We start from the raw sequence: 20016 nt of genomic DNA, 5'->3' as shown, positions 1-20016 counted from the left end.
CAGTGAAGGGTGTCTAGATGATTAAGCCAATCATTAAGTTGTTATGAGCGGAGATGAGTAGGAATTCTCTTTTCAGAGATTTCAGCTTGAGATAGTTTTGATACAGACAAGTTTGTGTTTTAACTTGAGTAGATTCAAGATTGAGTATATTTAGTTGGATGACATTCTCTAGGAGGACCTCTTCATGCATAATTGTGTATCATTTGCGTACATGTGGTATGCAATGTTTGATTGTTTGAGGATTTCCATTAGTGGCTCCATATAGAGGTTCATTAGCGTGGGGGAAATGGTCAACCCTTGTTGGACTCCGCATCTCACTGGTGAAGCATTTGAAAGTGAGCGACCTAATTGATTTGTTGTGAGTGATTTTGCATGAAGGAGTCGAACCAGGAGAGCACATTCCCTGGCAGCCCCATTCAGTTTTCTAGTAATTCTAGTAGGCTGCTGTGATTGACTGTGTCAAACGCTGATGAGAGGACTCGTCGAATGAGTAGGCAGAAATCATTGTGGTCTAACATTTAAAGGGGGTCATCCATGATGTGCATGATGACTGTTTATGTGCTGTGCCCTAGTCTGAATACTGAATGACATTTGGGGCCAGATGTAGGAGCCTAAATACCAGTCGGTAACAGCCGTTTTCGGCCGTTACCGACCGGTATTTAAGAATTGGCATGTAGGGGCCTTCATTTTACAGAATCGGTAAATTTACCGATTCGGTAAATTTACCGATTCTGTAAAATACCGAATCGGTATTTTTACCGATTCGGTAATTCCAAATGTAGGTGGGACTCTTCTGAGTCCCAAAGGCCTTTCAGATTTGGTATTTTACCACCCAATTCAATTGGATGGTAAAATACCGAATCCAGGTGTGCATGCACATGTGTGCATGCACACCTATGCCATGTGACAGACAAACATGCCATTAGGGCATGTCTGTGTGCCACATGGCACACATGCCTGTATTTGGGGTACAAGAGGGTGTCAAAGTGACACCCCCTGCACCCTTGTAGAATTCGGTATTTACCGATTCTGTAATTACCGAATCGGTATTTCCCATTGATTCCTATGGGCTTCACAACCCATAGGAATCAATAGGAAATACCGATTCGGTATTTACCGAATCGGTAAATACCGAATATTAACGATTCGGTATTTCAACATCTGGAAATACCTACATCTCCCCCCTTCATATTTACCGATTCATAAATACCGAATCGGTAAAATTCGGTATTTATGAATCGGTAAATAACATTTACCTACATCTAGCCCTTGTTGAGTAGGTTGAAATGATCAATATGCTGACACAGTGGTTCTGTACACATTTTCCTACGATTTGACCAGAAAGGGATTGCTCGACACCGGACCAAAGTTGTTCAGGATTGCACGGTGTGCACCAGCTTTTTTCAAGTGATATGTCACTTCCCGATCTTTAGGCAGTCCGAATTTACATCATTGTAAGTATGGGTGAGAAAAGGTGACAGAGTTCTTCTAGTATCGTAAATGGTATAGGGTCATTGAAATGTGTAGATTTCATGGATAATAAAGTTATGTGGACCACATCCTTATTTAGGGCCTAATTTAGATCTCTGCGGACTGGTTACTCTGTCACAACGGTGACAGATAGCCCTTTCGCGGAAATATTAAACCCATTGTATCCTATAGACAGGATATCCGTTACCATCGTGAGAGAGTAATCCATATGCTGAGATTTAAATCTGGCCTTTGCTGATTTTAACTCTCTCTAGATTGCTTGAGTTTTAGTGCTAGATGGGTCGTTCGTAGTATGGTCCTTGTCTGGGGTTGGAGACTCACTGTCAGAATGGCGATCGTTGCCTATTGCAGCTCTAACTTTTCTTTGTTGATCTCAATTGATTTTTTTACATTCTAAGATTTTTTGTTGAGAAAGCTTCACATGTTCCCACTGAGTTATTGCTAATCCTGGTTACCTTGTTTGCCCCTGTTTGTTGATTAACAATTTTGAAAAGTCTCCATGGATGGTTCATTGTAATGTCATGGTTAGGATCTGAAGTATGTTGGTTTCGCTTTCCAAATGTTTTTTTTGTAGCTGTTCCATTGTTGATGCACTTTGATTAGATAAAATGTTGATGGTTCATATTGCCACGTATGCTACACATTTCTAAGACACCTCCTTTTATCATTTAGGGTTTGATTGTACCTAGGGTGGGAGGATTTAATGTTATGTCTTATGAGACTCAGTAGGGCTAGGATATCCATTTTGTTTGACACCATTTGGTTGTAGTGCTCAGTTAATTCAAGAACATTCTAGATTTCTGTTGGGGGAGTGAGGCTTCTCAGGCAACATTTAAGTCTGGTTTCCTGCCCTTTAGTTCTATGTGTGTTGAGTGATGATCAAAGCAGTCATTCGGTGTGACAGGGGCAATTGTCAGTGCTCCTTCTCTGAATGCGATTAGGTTGAGCTTTGATTCTTTGTTATGTCTTGGGCTGGTACAGGATTGGGTCAGTTTTTGATCTGAGAGGAATTGTTCTAGAGTAGAGACCTTCGAACCATCCTCGCCATTCCAGTGTAGGATGAAATCTCCAAGAAAGATGGCATTTGGGTGTAGCATGAAGTGAATTGCAATTGTTTTCATTAAATGTTCAATTAACAGCTTGTTGTCTTCTGGAGGGTGGAAAATAAGGTGTACTTCAGCTAGTGATCTGTTTCCTGTGGAAATGTCTGCACCCATGTATTCACAGAACGTGAGTAGAGGTGAACAGAAGGTTTGCCGGAAATCGCATTTCAAGCTTAATTAGGAGTGGGTAAATCTTTGTGAACTTCGCTGGCAGTGCAGAATTTGTTGCCCATCGCTAGATGTGAGACAGTCGACTGGGAAGTGCTCGGCTAGTAGTGAATAGTCATGTATTATTGTGATCCCTTCCACTGTCATTGTGGTCGGTCAAGACGCAAATAGTGTCGTTTGGAGTAACAAGAATGTCAAGCAGGGGTGTGGACTATTGATTTAGGCAGGTTTCGTTCAGGAATAGAATGTCCATTTCATGATGGAGAATGGTTTTGGTGATGTCTGCAGCATGTTTGATCGCCAATCTGCTTTTGATTAACATTCATTTGGGGGTTGGTTTTTGAGAGGCATGTGGGATTAAGGTTTCGTGAAAGTAGGGTCCTAATTAGGCTCTCATGGTTTGCATTCTGTTTTTTGCGCTTTGGCTGTTACACTTTCTTGAAGTCAACAGTCTGAATGGTGTAGATTGGCTGTAAGGCTGGTAGTGAGGTATCCTTGCAGTATAGAAGTAAGGTTTCAATGTCTTTCGTGGATAGATAACTATGTGCTCGCTTGGGCTAAATTGCATCTTAAGGTTTAGGTATGGATGGCCATGTGTGAGAGACAATATTTTATTCAGTGGGATAGTTTGTTAACCTTTGGAGTTAATGTGTCTTGCATGTAATGCTTCATCTGTTGGAAGACTAGTGGGAACAGCTTAATATTCGTATTCACGATTTTTTTAATTACTCAATCATTTTTATACTATTTGTGTTCGAGTATAGATTCAGAGTGTGTCTACGGAATATACCACTCCTCATAGATTCGCTAATGTGTGTCTATCTCTGTTGTTCTCTCCTATGGATTGATCTGAGTGTGTGATCGTTGGGGTCTGAAGTTGGACTTTGAAATATTTCAGGTGTCTTACTCATCCATTTAATAGCTGGTTGAGGCAAGTGTAGGGAATATTTCCGGGTGTTTGATTTGTGATGTGTTTACTCCTTAGCGTCTTCCGACAAATTGAGCTAAGTGTATGACTAGTGGGCTTTCTGATGTTTTGGGAGTTGTTGAATGTCCTTGTCCCAGAGGGATGTTGTTTGAGGCTCCTTTTCGTTATATCTGCCTTGTCTAGTGAGATCATGTCAAATCTCTACTCCTCACCATTGGATGGTATAATTTTGTGTTGGGGGAGTTGGCAGGAAATAATGAGTAAACTGTATGAGCCTGGAGTTTGACTGGGATCCTGAATAGCTGCAGCCATTGTTGTGAATTTGTCATATGTATAGGAATGGAGTAGTAGGTACGGTTCATTTGTGTTGCTGATCTGGTGTAGCTGCAGTGTAATCTGCAAGTTTTGAAGAGTGGTGAGGTTCATTTCAGTTGGATTTGGGACTTGGACTGGTGTGGTACAGATTCTTAACAAACTACAGTGGCTAGCTGCTTCCCAGCCTACGTGGCCATGTCTCCTCTGCCTGCACCTGATGATGCTGAAATGACATTCACAATAGTTTTATTGGAGAGTGCCATTCACAATAGTTTTATTGAATCTGTGTAAACGGAACTGATCATGAACTGTGATCACAAAGCAGTTTCACCTGCTTCAAGGCTCTCAAACATTGATTCCACATTAGCATACGCTCATGCATGTAGGCAACATTTTCAGAAACTATTTGATCACACTTTTGTAATCCCTCATGATAGCTCTTATTTCATGCATGATCTTGTTTCTTATTCATTTTTAGTTCTCGGCAGCAACTGCTTAAAACCTCTGAATGGTTGGGCTGTGTTGGTTAGAACAGTGAACCTATCTTACCAAAAAGGATATAAACCAAAAATACCTTTGCACAGGGTGTTTACAAGGCCCAAACATCTGCATTATTTTCATTCACAAAAAGTAAAATATGAATTCATGTGTGTCACAAATACTACAATGTTGTAACAATATTTGTATAAGGTGAAAGTCTGTGTCCCTTGCTTGGGCATTCCACAATGGTAACACTTACTTCAAGTAGCTCATCAATGTATCATGCACTCGATATCTATGCAGTTAAATTAAAGAAACATTTTTGGGATGGATTGTCAAATGACTTCTATAGCATAAGTAAATACATAGGACTTGATACATTTCTAATCCACTTCAGTAAAACTCTGTCACCATAGTGTACACATTCATGTCAGTGTTGTTCCCAAAAATATATGCCTCTCACACATATTTTCCAAAAAAACAGACTGACATACATACACACTTGTGAAGGAGTAAGATAGCATGCAAATCTGTCACTTATAACATGAATGAAATAGTATTTTGCAATCAACACACATTTGGGATACATTGGAATATACAATGTAGACATTTGTGTGTGCATGAAGCCAACCTACCAATATGAAGTTTGGAACATCCACTGTATCATAAGTGCATTTTATGCTATGGCACCTGTAAGAGTGCTAGACTTATTTCATTCAAAATAGTGAAGGAGCATCACACATGACACAATTAAGTTTAGCAGGTGTTTGGTACAGCTGTCCCTTTTAACATGAAACAAACTCAAGTCTATTTGTTGTTCATGTATATTCATACACAAAACACATCATCATACACATTGTCCAAAACTTAGAAGAAAAGTCAACCTATTTTACAAAAAAGATAGAATTTGCCAAAAATTCCACTAAAGAATTATTTAAGACAGTTAAAACCCTGTCTAATATACTAGTATCGGACAATTCCCATGTCAACTAAACTTGTGAAACACTTGCTTCAACTTTTCAATTGAAAGTGATACGTTTCTTTTAGGATTTCACCTCTGGGACATCTAGCTCACCTAGGGTCACTAGTCAATGCCAACTGAATGAAAACCAATGACTTTTTAATAACTTCTCCCCACTCACTTTCGAACAAGTACTGCAACTGATTCTCAGCACCAAACTTGACTCACCCGACGAGCCCTGGTCCCCTAAAATTCTTCATCAGGTAACAGAGGTGATCACTGATCACCTCACGCCATTCTAAATTAAATATTCCACACTGGAATATTTCCCAAACCTGGAAAATAGCTTCCATTCTGCATTTGATTTAAAAAAAAAAAAACACGATTTTCCCCTCATGAGCCCAATAACTAGTGCCCTATTTCATGCTTACCCCGCCCAACTAAATTCTTTGACGAATTACTTAATCTTCAGCTATCAAATTTCATCAACAAAGTCAATTTTCCAGATATAGCACAATTCAGTTTTTGTAAAGATCACAGCAGCAAAACTGCCCTTATAATGGCAGCATAAAATATAAGAACAGTCATAGATCGTGGTGACAAAGCTGCCTTGATTCTTTTGGATCTCTTGGCAGTTTATGACACCGTCAACCATAGGATCCTGTTGCCACTGGAATCAAGCTATCCTGGCTGAAGAAGGGTGAAACCCCGAAACCGGTCCTAGGATGCTTGTTTCCAGTCCAGGGTAAACCCGGCTTTGGCAGTTTGGGCTGGACTGTTCCCATAAGGCACAGGGTCCAGACTGATTTGCATATGGCTGATTTCAAACTGGAATGGCATGGTGTGCAAAAAGACGATGGATTTAGGCCCAAATCTCTGTACTGGGGTGAATGTATGACATTGTTGTGCATTCTGTAAATCAACTGTTGTTTTTGCATTTGACACCCCAAGTGAGACGGGTATGCCCAGACATGGATCCCGTGCTCTCCATGCCACTAGAATCAAGCTATCCTGGCTGAAGAGGGGTGAAACCCCAAAACCGGTTCTAGGATGCTCGTTTCCAGTCCCAGGAGGACTTGGCTTGGCCGTTCGGGCTGGACTGTTCTCATGAGGCACAAGGTCAAGACTGATTTGCATATGGCTGGGTTCAAACTGAAATGGCACGGTGAGCAAAAAAACGATGAATTTAGATCCAGATCTCTCTACTGGGGTGAATGTAGGACATTGTTCTGCATTCTGTCCATCAACTGTTGTTTTTGCACTTGATATGTCTGCAGCATATCATCTGATAGTCCTAACTGAGGGTGCCAAGCAACTCATGTCATTAATTAATCCTGAGGGGGCCTTTGGGTAAAAACGCATGCCTTTCGGTCTAACGTCAGCCCCCTCAGTTGTTCAAAGGCTCATTATATTGATGTTTCAAGGACAAGTGGGTGTGTTATGCTTCCAATATGACATACTGGTGTTTGGTGAAGACAAGGATGAGCATGAAGAGATATTGTGTAAAGCCTTGTCGATATTGAAATATTGAGATTTAACATTACATGCAGACAAAGGCAAGTTTGAAGCCAGTGGCGTTGACTATCTTGGCCACCACATTAGTGTTAAAAGCATGGAATCTAACGAACAAATTTTCAAAGATATTGAAAGTGCACCAGTCCCTGCTAACAAGGAAGAGTTTAAATCATACTTGGGATTAGTAGAGTACTATTCCAAGTGTGTTCCACATTTTGCACAGGAAACTGCACAGCTGTGAAAATTGTTGAGAAAAGGATGTGCATTTATCTGGAGTGAAAAGTGCCAACAAGCTGTGATAATAATAATAGGGAACACTATGCCGTTGAAATTGTTTCATCCTAAAGACATTAGCATTATCATAACCTATGCTAGTAATGATGGTTTGGATGCTGTGTTACTTCAATGGAAGGTTGGGAGAGAAGATACAATTACATGTGCCTCTAGATCTTTGCGAGCATCACAATTGACATACTCCACCACAGAGAACTAGGCAATGTCTTTGTAGTGGGGTACACAGCATTTTAGAACTTATGTATGGGGTATTACTATTGTTTTTGGTGAGGATTATAAATTATTGGTAGATCTACTCAGTACAAAGATAGGAGGTAGGACCAAATGCAAAATTGCCAAATGGCAATATCGGTTACAGGAAAATCATTTCTCGATTGTGAGGAAGAATATAGTTCTAGATTTGTTATCTAAATTACCTTTGGATGTGGAGGGTTTAGGTATTAGTGATGATGTATTTTTGTTTACTAGAGATAAGGTGCTAGTGTTATACATTTGTGAGATTTCAGAGCCAGAATGGAGGCATGCCTTGGATCAAGATGACGTTTTGTCCTAGGTCAGGATATGGATTGAAAGGGTTAGCCTAACCCTAAAATCCTGGATATGGAATATATTCCTTATATGCACATGGCAATTGTGGTGAAAGGTTGGTAAGAAGGTTTGAACAGTTGATGATGCCAGCCAGTTTGAGAAGGAAGGTACTTGAGATTGCCCATGAGGGGCATTTAGGCATAGGTGCAATGAAATGAAGAGTCAGAGAGGAATTTTGGTATGCCAGAGGTTGATAAAACAGTGGAGAATTTTGTGTGTTTGTGAACATTGTGTTACTAGTGGCAAGAGTAATTCTACCATTCCGTCCTCTCTGATTCTTATAGAAGTGTACATGTCATACCATGGACTATGGGGCACATTAGGATGGTGGGCGGAGTATGTCCGCCCGCCACCCTAACGGAGAACGGGACCGCCCGCCATAAGGGCGAGGGTCCCGTAGGGGGAATTAGGATGTGCCCGCCACAGTGGCCATTGTGGAAACTGCAATGGAACAAGTGAAACAGGATACTATTGATATTAAACAATTAGAATAACAGCTAAACACTGAACAAAAGGACATCGTCATGGAAATAAAAGACAAACTTCAACATTGACTCCTGCCTGACAAAAAAGAATGTTCATGCTCATCATTTAAACCTATTCTATTATACTTCAGTGGTAAACTGGAACAGGAAAATGTTTCTTAATTAAAGTTCTCCCCATTTATCTACACAGGACTACAGAGTCAACTGTATTATATGTAGTAGCAACACCAGCTGGATTAGCAGCACAAACATTAAAGGAATGAGTTTACATCGACTACTTATGCTATCTGTTAAACTTGATAATAAACTGGAATACCAGAAGTTATCTAGAGAAGCTTGCCATGAAGTCTTAAGATTACTGAAGAAACTGAAGCTCTTATTCATTGATGAAGTGAGCATGGTCTCAAACTGTTTAGAGGCAAACATTTAATTGTCTTTCGGACTTACTGTCAAAGGGCAACCTGTTTTCAAGACACTTGGCTATAATGAAACAAGGAATTCTTTGGGAAGTATTGGCAATGTAAATATTTTTCTAAGCTTTGAATAGAAGGAACTAGTGAAGTTATAGAGCGCTCAATTGCCTGTAGGCGTCTTGGCACTAGCACCATTACACATGACAGCCAAGCTTTCAGCGCCTTCGTGAAGGCCATAGAGTCAGCTGAACCTTAATGGCAAGAGGAGGGTTGGTCCATAGTTTGGCAACATTGTGGCTAAAGCCTCTGCCACTGCAGGTAGCACGCCTGAATCTGGGAACAGCAACTAGCAGTGTAGAGGTAGAAAGGAGACCTCTGGTGGGCATGTACCAGGTGAACTGTTTTGAATATAGGTAGGACCTTGATTGTGAAGCACCTAAAACAATACACAGTGCTTTGAAATTGATGCTCAGTCGGACAGGTAACCAATGAATCTTCCCTGGAAATTTGGAAACTCATTGGTATTCAAGAATTTTAACAAGCAAGCGTTCTACTGCATTCTAGTTTGCGGCTTATTTAAAGCTCTTGATAGGCATTGAGGTAAAGACCATTACAATAGTCTATTTCAGATAGAATGAGGAAAGTGACTAAGGACTTCTGTAGGGTAACTGGGATGAACAGAAGGTTTTTTTGGACCAGTCAAAGTGAATAAAAAGCTGAACAGAATTTGCCCGGTCGAGATAGGATAGCATTTACTTTTTGACTTTCCTCAATGGGATCGGTGCAGATCCCAGCTTGGAGGGCCACCAGCCAGGGGACCAGAAGGAAGGCAAAGCGCCAAAGTCAGAACGTCTGTCTTGCTTGAGTTTAAATTCATGAAAATGGAGGAAAACCAGGAATTGACAGCCTGCATGCATTCCTGAAAATTGGATGCCATCCTTGAGACATCGGAATTAAAAACGACAACAATTTGCGACAACAGTTTGAATATCATCTGCGTAAGATTTTAGTGAAAAGCTGAAAGATTTTATAAGAGATGCCAGTAGGTTAAAGTAAATGTTAAACAGTGTGGCGCAAAGTGAGGATCCTTGAGGGACTCCACACGGTAACAAATAGGAATGAGATGAAATCCCCGATATGGACAGATTGTTCACAATGACTGAGAAAAGAATGGAGAAGCATCCAAGCAGGGCCTTGCATGACCAACTGCTCTGTTGCTGCATCAGCAGCCCATGGTCTACCGTGTCGAAGGATGCTGACAAATCGAGCAGAATGAGGGCAGCACAACTGACCTGATCTAATGAAGAGTGGATTTCCTCTATAGCTTTAATGAGTGCAGTTGTGATCTGCTGTAAAACCAATTTGAGTGTCATGGAGCAGGTTATTAACTGGCACATAATGCATCCGTTGTTTATTAAGGACTTCCTCAATCAATTTGGAGGGCAGAGGAAGACAAAAGAATAGCCAATAATTATTAGGATTCGCAGGGTCTAAGGAAGGCTTCTTAATGTAGAGAGTGACAAAAGCTTTTTCCAGACAGATAGAAAAGAACTAGACCAGCACATAAGATGAAAAATGTGAGCTAAAGTGGGTGCGATGGTCTCAGCAATGAAGGAGAGAACCCTAAATGGACCAGGTTCTGTGCAGGAACCTGATTTAGAGAGTTGATCAGAATAATGGTCTCCTGAGAGGAGGGTGGGGTGAATAAATCCAAGGAGCATGATAGTGGAACAGGAAGACTAGCATCAGAGTTGGTAGAGAAATTGTCAAAAACTGTCTTCAACTTTATGGCGAAATGTGTTGGCCACTAGATTGCAGGAAGGTAGACTAAAGTCATTAGAGGGTGAGATTAGAAAAGTGGTACGTTTTTTGACAGTAGAAAAATTTCCTAAGATGTGTTAGTTTCGGCTTCGATTTTGCTAGTGAAATAGGTGGATTTATGTGTGAAGATCAAGGCTTCATATTCTGCTATCCACTATTTGCAAGCAGTATCTTTGGCTTCCGAGTAGCTGGACCACCATAAGTGTTCTTGTCTCTGGCAGTATTGCTTCTGAGCTCAGTGTAGAACCATGGAGCAGGGGCCTAAATATTCAAGATCTGATTTGTCTCAGAGGAACTAAAGAATGAGCTGCTGAATCCAGCCAGAACGCATATTGTTTGACTGCAGACTCAGAGACTGCCTGAAGAACAAGTGCGGAATTGATGAGAATCTACGGAAATTGGTTGGCCTGCAAAGTGTTCCAGGCTCGATATGATGCCCAGGAAGTAGTTGTAGCTGGGCTGAGGAGACTTTAGCTATCAAGAACTTCAAGGAATGGCAGGATAATTACAGAAAATCCCATCAAGAGTGTGACCGTGTAGGTGTGTGGATTCAGGAACCAGCTGGGATAGGCTATAAGCAACTTACCAGTCGGACAATTCCTTTGACTCCGTAGGAATTGCGACACCGTCAAGGTGTAACTACCCGAAGAATATACTACGACAGGCACATACGAGAGCTAGAAAGAATCCCAGGGCAGCCCTCCTTGAAGTAAGGGACAGACCCGAATCCGAAGCCTTTACATGTGTCACTACATTTATGCCCAGTTCCAACAGGATCCAGAAAGTAAAAAAAAAACATTGGGCATTCAATTAACAGGCACATTTACAACAGGTCCCCCATCACTATTTGCATTCAAACTTACCCAGAATTTGAGGGACCACTTAGTCCGCACTCGTCCTAAGACACCCCTTACGAGACAATCAACTCTCTGGGAGCTACCACCAGTGGTAGGACATTTCCAGTGTGGCTCCTGCTCTGTCTGCACTCACACAACAGCTTCCAAACAGATTGAACTCAGACTAGCTAGACCCTGGCAACAAACAAAACATACAAATTGTAACACCAAACACCGTATCTACACTTTCCTCTGCCCTTGTGGTAAGAGATACATAGGCATGACCACAAGACAAGTCAGGATAAGGATAGGTGAGCACAAGAGTACCATATGACGCGAATAAACTAACACCAAGCTACTCAACCACTTTTTGGAGTATAATCACACCCCAGACAGCATTAGGTGGACAATCATTGAATAGAACCCCAACAGGACCAACATAACCCTATTCAGGCAGGAACAACGGTGGGTCCACAGATTGAGGAGTGACACAGAGGGACTTAATGATGAGCTACCTTGGGCGGAGTTAATGACTTAGAGTCGGGGCCCCTTCTCTATCACAGGGAATACACTCCGGTATGAATTGACACAATTCCCCACAGTTATTTCATACCTGTAGAATCAGTGTCACTCAGTGCCCAAAGTGTACACACAGAGAAAGCATACTTTGAGACAATACCACATTCCCCATCACGGAGCATCTAACTGACTCAGTCATGGCATGAGGATGTCCCCTTTGGCAAACTTTCCTTTTTTAAAGGGCATTTAATTACTGTACCTTGCCTACTACCCTGTCAATGCCACACTCAATATGTGACCTCTCTCACAATTTGACTCTAAGCTATTAGCATGCTTTCCACATTTTTACCTATACTACGGATATTCATGAACACAGTATAGCCTTCCGAATAGAAATTAACTGCTACTAACATTACTACCTAGGGATTGGGACCTCGTTCCAAGATGGCCGCTGCCAAGTGGTGTACATTCACTATGAGAACAGGGCAGGCCTAGACCCACCCACCATGCCGCGCCACAATTTGTACCGCTTTTTGACCTGTATTAACTTATAGTTATTAACAGAGTATGCCTTCTGGACACACAAGAGCCACTGCTATCATTACGATCCTAGCATTATTTGGTACTCCATTCTAAGATGGCTGCCGCCAATAGGTAGGCACCCATGATCAGAGTAGGGAAGGTTACACCCACCCACCATGTCGCGCATCCTCGCACACATCTGTCCCGCCCACTGACACGCCATCCACGCTGGTTTGACAGTTCGGGGATATAACTGTGCAGCTGTGTCTCTCTCCCTTCTATCCCGGTGCACCGCTACGGACGGGTAGGTCACTGACCTGGAGGTGGCAAGAGACTATAAGTCCTGATCCACTCTCTTTTTTCGGCATTCTGGATGTAATATAACAAAGCTCTCAAATACAAGGGTTCATCTTGATTCCATGTTTATGATAACTTTTTGCCTTTACTATCTGCCAGAAACACTGTCTCATCATCCGAGTGAGTGCCGACGAGGCCCGACTTTCAAAAATAAGGGGTAGGAGACCTGATGTGTGAATGTGTGCCGAACCTTTGGATCGCGGTGTGCGCGCTGTGTATATGGGATCATGCCGATCCTCCGCATCAAAAATTCTCACGACTGCAGCCATTTTTAAGTACACCTACTGGCCTTGCATCTCAGAGATCACTGAGATGCCCCCCATTTGGGCTTATTAAGGGAGTATAAACCGCCATATGGCTCCACTCTACCCAGAGACACGCATACGAAACTCACCCCGGGTAGATCTCGTCCAAGCTGAGTGTGTGCTGCTCACACCACACTGGGTACAGTGCAGCCTTCATGCATAGACACCACTCATGTGTCTTATCCTCAGCACAGGAGGCAGCTGCACCCTTAGAATTTTTTTATTTGCCTTTGTAAGTATGTCACCTTTGGCATACTACACCAGCATGCACTCACCTCTGCATGCAATTTCGTTTCACTCATCCTCAAGAATGTTCGACTTGCTAACATATGTTGTGCAGGTTAATGTTCATGTCTGTATGTCTTTCTCTCTTTTGCCTCTTCATATCCTGGCCTTTCTGGTCACGCTACATGACGCCAATTACGCGCAGGTGTGATGGGACGCGCAGGGTAGTACCACCCAAAAATTCCCTGTGGAAAAGGGGGTCCGAAAGGGGTGCGTTCTATCACCAACCCTCTTTTCTCTATATATTAATGGAGTGGTTCAGTATTTTAAGAACTGTCCTACGGATGCGCCTAGATTAGCTGGGCTTAGGATCCCGCTGCTTATGTTTACAGGCGACACCCTCATACTCTCCAAGACCCAAAAGGGACTCCACGTGCCCGTGGGATATTCGAGGAGGTTTGTCAGGACCATGCCCCTGTCGTGAATGTAGATAAAACAAAATATATGGGCCTACACAAATATAAGTGCATCAAGGGGTAGAGTTGATATGAAGGATGGTATGCTAGAACAGACGGAGCACTTTACTTACTTGGGAGTAACCATTGGTAACAAACTTTGCTGGAAACCACAAATAGATTTGCTCACCGTCAAGCATGCCCAACTTTCAGGTGCCCTGTTGAAGGAGAAGCGATCTTCATACACCAAACCGATCGCTCCTGTATTAAATACTCCTTAAAAATAAGAGCTTCGATCTTATACGGGGCCGAGCTGTGGGGCTTTGCCAACTTAGACCCTTTGGTGAAAGCTGAAAATCAATTTTTGAGGTCTTTTATTGGCCTTCTACAGTCAACCCCTTTATTACCCTTATTTTTGGAAGTGGGTTGTTACTCAGTTGAGGATGTGGCACATTTTAGGCCAGTAGCACACTGGAGAAGGCTCTGGATTACTCCGGAGCTCAGCCACCACGCTCAGGCTCTTTTAGAAGTTAGGGAGGCTGACGGTATGAATAAAATTCTGTGGTTAAGGCGAGTTAAAGCCACTCTTTGTGACATAGGGAGGAGTGTTTTATGGACATCCCTTGTAGACAGTGCTTTTCCATCGAAGAGCGACTTCAAAGCAGCTTATTGTAACTCGCTTGTTATGAAGCAGTTTGCTGCCTTAACTGGTCCTTCCCTATCCCGAGATTTCCTTGAGCTAAAGTACGAAGTGGAACTCGAAGGGTACTGGGATCTAATCACCTCCCCCAAAGATAGGAAACTGTATCACCAGTTTAGGGTGCGGTCTCTTCCGATCAATTTATATACCAGTAATTGGTGTATTTCTAATAGTAGAAAAGGCATATGTTTCCCGACCCACAATGAATCTTTGGCTCACATTTTGTTTGCCTGCCCAGCCTATAGTACTCCACGGGCTAGATGGTGAAACCCTTATGCTCAAATTTGTGCACTAGGTCCAGTTACGAGGCACTTAGGATCTTAAAAATGTCTACCAATGAGTCCGTAGTGATTGCTGTTGCTAAGATTTTAGGCTGGGTGTGGGTGATTCGTACTAAAGGGAGGTGTATGAGCTAAGTGTTGTTTGTAGCTCAGTAGGACAGTTTTTAATCCATCCTTGCACTTTCTTGTATAAAATCGAATGAAATGGTACTGGTTTGCATGTAGAACTTTGGTATCTTGACATCCCAGACGGCAGTCTTTGTAGGAGTGTATTTTATTAGTTTTAAGCTATCTATTATCCAATATGAAATACTAAGAAGTTTTAATAATGATATTGTACAAGATATTTTTATGTTAAAAATTGCAAAACCTTTTTATATAGTTTACTGTTATTGCATTTACTTTTGTCTTTCATGATTTTATAACGAAATAAAGACTTTTTGACTGACAGTATTACCAGGTTGGGACTAGGAACCCGTTCTAGAAGTTCTTCTTAATGCAAGGACGCATATACACCTAAAAGTTTAGGTACCACAGGTACACAGGGCCCTTCTTTCCCTGATTCCTGTTCCTTTCCCCCCTCATGTCACCTTTTTTTCGGTCCTGACGAAGCGCCCTTGGATCCCTTATGGACCTACGAGAAGTGCGAAACATGTTGACCACTCAGTTTTGTTTTAATACAAACTACTTGCACGGATGCTGAGAGCAGCGGGAAAATACTCATGCGCCCTCCATTTTTGTTCCTGATAGGAGCTCCAGCATCCACACTCATTTTAACCTTACCACTCAGACCCCTGAATAAATATTGGTTACAGGTACCGTCTGGTAATTTTAATCTACTCATGCATTTACCTCCCTAGGCCCACAACTGCACTGTCTCCTTAAAAGATCTCTGTGGAGGACAGCAGTGCCACCCCCACGAGGAGTAAAGCCTGATGAAGAAGCATGACACTCTGGTTCTGTGAGGGCACTATATCCAAAAGGAGGGATTCCCTCGTCACTCTTTATAACCCAACCTCATTGAGACTGACCACGCTCATATTTCTCTCTCTCAACCACAATTTGGTTGTTACTCTCTTGTGACCTTAGGCACAGCTACTCCCCAGTGTTTAATAGGCTATAAGCAGACATAATGTGGAACAACACAGAAGTAACACTATCTCTAGCTACTTCAAGATGAAAATTGACATTCCCAAAGATAGTAAGATTTCTGGAAAGAATGTTTACTTCATCTGAACTGCTGATACTCTGAGCAAATTTCGACCACGGGCCAGGAGGTCGGTACACAAATAGGCCTTTAAAGAACTTATCTGAGGAAAGAGCAGCACAAAAGGACATGACCTTGCATAACGATGAGGAGATAGGTGAGATACCGACCTTCAGAATTGATTTGTGAATAATTGCTAGTCCACCTTCCCTTTGTCTTATGCGTCATGTCTGGTGACAGTGTAGTCATCAAGCAGAGCTGCAAGGAAATACGAACCGGAGGAACTGTTGGCCCAGGTTTCTGTAATAAATACAAGCAAAGGATTATGTGCATCTATTAGCAGGTTGAACTTGACACTGTGTTTAATGATAGATTGAACATTTACTAGGAGACAGAGAAGTGTATTGCGATGTTTAACAGAAGAAGTAACAGAATGCGGCTAGTGACTGGATGAACTGGAAAGCACTGGAAAGTGGGCCGAAGTTAGTGATTCGGCCTGCAATGCGTTGGAACAGAAGAAGAGTGGGCAGTTGATGGGACACAGCCCAAGGTCAAGTTTACAGCAGTGTGATGGCTTACCTGCTGACCTGAGAGAGAGCAGTGCATCCCTTGCATACTTGGTTTTAGGGTGGTTGTCTAAGGCAAAGCTGGCAGGGTGGCTGCCACTGGCTACGGTCTGGACACAGACGGGTGAAGGGTGTGCTTTGAAGTTGTTGATATAGCCTGTCATGGGGGGGGCATAGCAGGGGTATGACTCTTGCGCTCGAGCAGCGCTAGAGTGAAGAGCAAATCAAATGTAAGATTTAAAGTGAAAGTGCAATATAAAATGGAAACGGGATCCAGAAACCCCTGGAATTAGTTGCAGGCTCCCTTACTGGTGAAACAGAGGTAACTAAAATAAAGATGATGAAGGTAAAAACATAAAATGATCAAAACGAAAGTGTTTACCCTTCTAATATGGTGGATCATTAGGCTGGGAGCCAGGCACCTCTAAAATACAAGAAAAGAAAAGCATGGTTAAAGCACAGTCTTTCCGTGTTCTGCAAAGCTACGCAGACTTTCTTTGATGTGGTTGATATAGCCCATCATGGGGGGCATGGTAGGGGTGTGGCCAGTGCACTCGAGCAGTAGTAGAGCAAAGAGCAGATACAATTTATACAAGGAACTAGTGAAAAATATGCAATAAGCATCTGATGTGGAACATGGAGATATTCTAAAAGACATAAAAATAGGAGTTTTGACACAAGATGGTAAACAAGCTTTGTACAGTTGACTTATCAATAAACTGATTCTGCTTCAAAGCACACACGCACTACTAAAGGATAATGTCATTGCAGAAGACCAATCCATAGATTGTGTAATGCCTACTCTACAAGAGTGTGCCAAGGTTAATGAAGAACTACTAAAATTGGAAACAGCCTATTTTGGAGATTACAGCTAATGATGAAATGGGACACCAGGGAGTAACATTACTACTAGCTGAAAAACTACAAACAAAATTGGATTCTTTGGAGAAATCTGTATTGAAGACTTCAGGTTTGGCAAAGTGTTTACGTGTGTCTAAATACTGTTGAGTTATTTTATGGCGTAATTTCAATGAAGAGGAAGAGTTAGTAAATGGTGCTAAGGGTAAAGTTATTGATGTTATTAATTTTCCAAACAGGGATCAGATAGAATTTTTGGTTATACAATTTGATCAGAATGATGCAGCAAAGCAGATTGTGCATTGTGTTGTACGTTTTTTGCTTGTAAAGGACTTGTATGTCCGATGACAGCAGTTTCCAGTGTCTCTGTTGTATGCTATAACTACCCACAAATCTGAAGGTTTAAGTATAGACAGAGCTTTTGTGAACATCAGTAGTAATGTGTTTAAAGAAGGAATGGCATATTTTGCATTGTCTGGATTAAGAACATTGTCAGGTTTGTATTTGATGGAATGTGATCACAAAGATGCTAGTGCAGATGGAAATTTTCTCATAGAGTACAATCGGTTAAGAGATCTATATGCTCCCCCTCATTTAAGACAATATCCTATTTATGAGAAACGGATGATATTTCCAAAACAAAAGCCTACAAAACGCTCAACAGAGCTCCAAGAAATGAAAGAAAACCAAAACAATGTACAAGATGCTAAAAAGAAAAAAGTGCAAACTGAGGGAAATATCGTAGTACATCAGTTAGAAAACAGTTCAGGTATCAACTGCTAAGTAAATGTGGTTCTCATTGAAGTGTTTCATTACCCTCATCTTGTTAATCAAATTGAATAAAACCGTGAAAAAAGGTTCTGATCTTCACTGTACCATATACTCCAACAAATACTAAGTAACAAACGTTTAATACATTCTGCTTCAGGCATTCGAGATCTTTTGAATACATCTAGCGGATCAGTAATATTTAATCTGAACATACAGCAAGATGCACAATAATTTATAATAATCATTCTGGGAGTTTTAGAAGAAGAACAAGAAAATATTGACCACTTGTTTGGACTAAGTTGTAAATGGGACCACTAGTTTGAAGACTGCTCATTTACATCTACCACTGATATAAATACTCAGCGACTTCTATACTTAACACTGCCAGATGGCAAAACAGTTTCTTTAACAAATGGATTAAAATAGCAATTCAAAATATGCCCTGCCCAAATTGTAGATCAGAGGTAACATTTATGTTGCAAATACAAAGAAGTGGAAAATACCTCATATTAATTATGCAACGATGTAGACCAGATGGCACAAAATTAGAAACCGAAATTACAAACTTCAAAGCAGGACGAATATCTATTTCGGTAAGAACTTACATAACACTGGGTATTTGTTTTCATGAAGGAGCTAATATAAAATCTGGACAGTACACAGTCTTTTTAAAGTTTAAAAGTGGATGGACGGATTGCAATGCTAGCAACATTAAATTCAAAGTGGAACTGCCTTCCAAACTACAAACTTCTTACCTCATATTTCTTCAACCAAAGTTCCAAGTACATCATTCAGCCTATTGGGGGTCATGTGCTTAAAAACGTCTCTGTATTGGACAATTACTCTTTTCCACATCATTTAGCCTAGTAGGGATCATTTTTGAAAACTATCTCAACAAATTAAATATGGTATATATTTATTCGTACTATTGTACCAGGTATAATAATAATAGAACATGTTTTCAGATGTGTTTGTTTTTATTAGTAGCGTGAGTGTAGATAAAACAACAAATTAGCAAATTAAAGAGTTCGAAGCATAGAAACACATATTTAAAAGGATGTACTGTGCACGTTTGGTGAAGTAGTATGAAAGCTGAGAACAGTAAAAAAGGGAAAGTGATGTCTTTAGCACATTATAATAGAGTGTTGTAGTTTATGAAAAGTGTGCTGTTGTAACAATTTGTTTTGAAGATCACATACTAATGTATTTTTATGTGCTTTTCTTTTTAATAGGAGCTACAAATCAAAATTCTAAGATTCCTGAAAACACATTTTCACTCTAGATTTATTAATTAGACATATTGATACTTTACAAGGTAGGTAGCACATAGGCTATAAGTTATAGTCCTACATGCATACAAGGTAATATAAAGTATACTTAGAACTTTTAGTGAGCTACATGCACATTTACAGGCCTATATACTTAATAATACAAGCATTCTTTCACCCTCCTTTATTTTATTTTTTTAATTTATAGAGCGCGCAGCTACCTCCCACGGAGGTGTCCAGGTGCTAATGTGATGTATTCCTATAGGTTCTGAATCGATCCCCCTATTCCTGACCCTATTCTGGTTAAACAAACCAACAAGTTAACTAACAGTCAGCCCATGAGGCAGAAAACCCCCATGATGCAGATACCGTTATCTGACGCAGTCACACTACGACACAGGAACGTGTTATCTGATTAGGTCATAACGCTTGCGATCTAATTAGATAAGCGATATTCCTCCAGCCCCTGATAAGACATACGGAGTTCTCATAACAAATCAAACCTATGACAACCTGGGTAAAACCCTGCGGCCATTGTTTTGATTTCACCGAGAACTTCAGCAAAAGAATGTGCTAACGAGCAA

The sequence above is a fragment of the Lissotriton helveticus genome, chromosome 4_1, assembly GCF_964261635.1.
Source record: "Lissotriton helveticus chromosome 4_1, aLisHel1.1, whole genome shotgun sequence".
Taxonomy (NCBI): Eukaryota; Metazoa; Chordata; class Amphibia; order Caudata; family Salamandridae; genus Lissotriton; species Lissotriton helveticus.
This window is presented reverse-complemented; position numbering follows the sequence as displayed.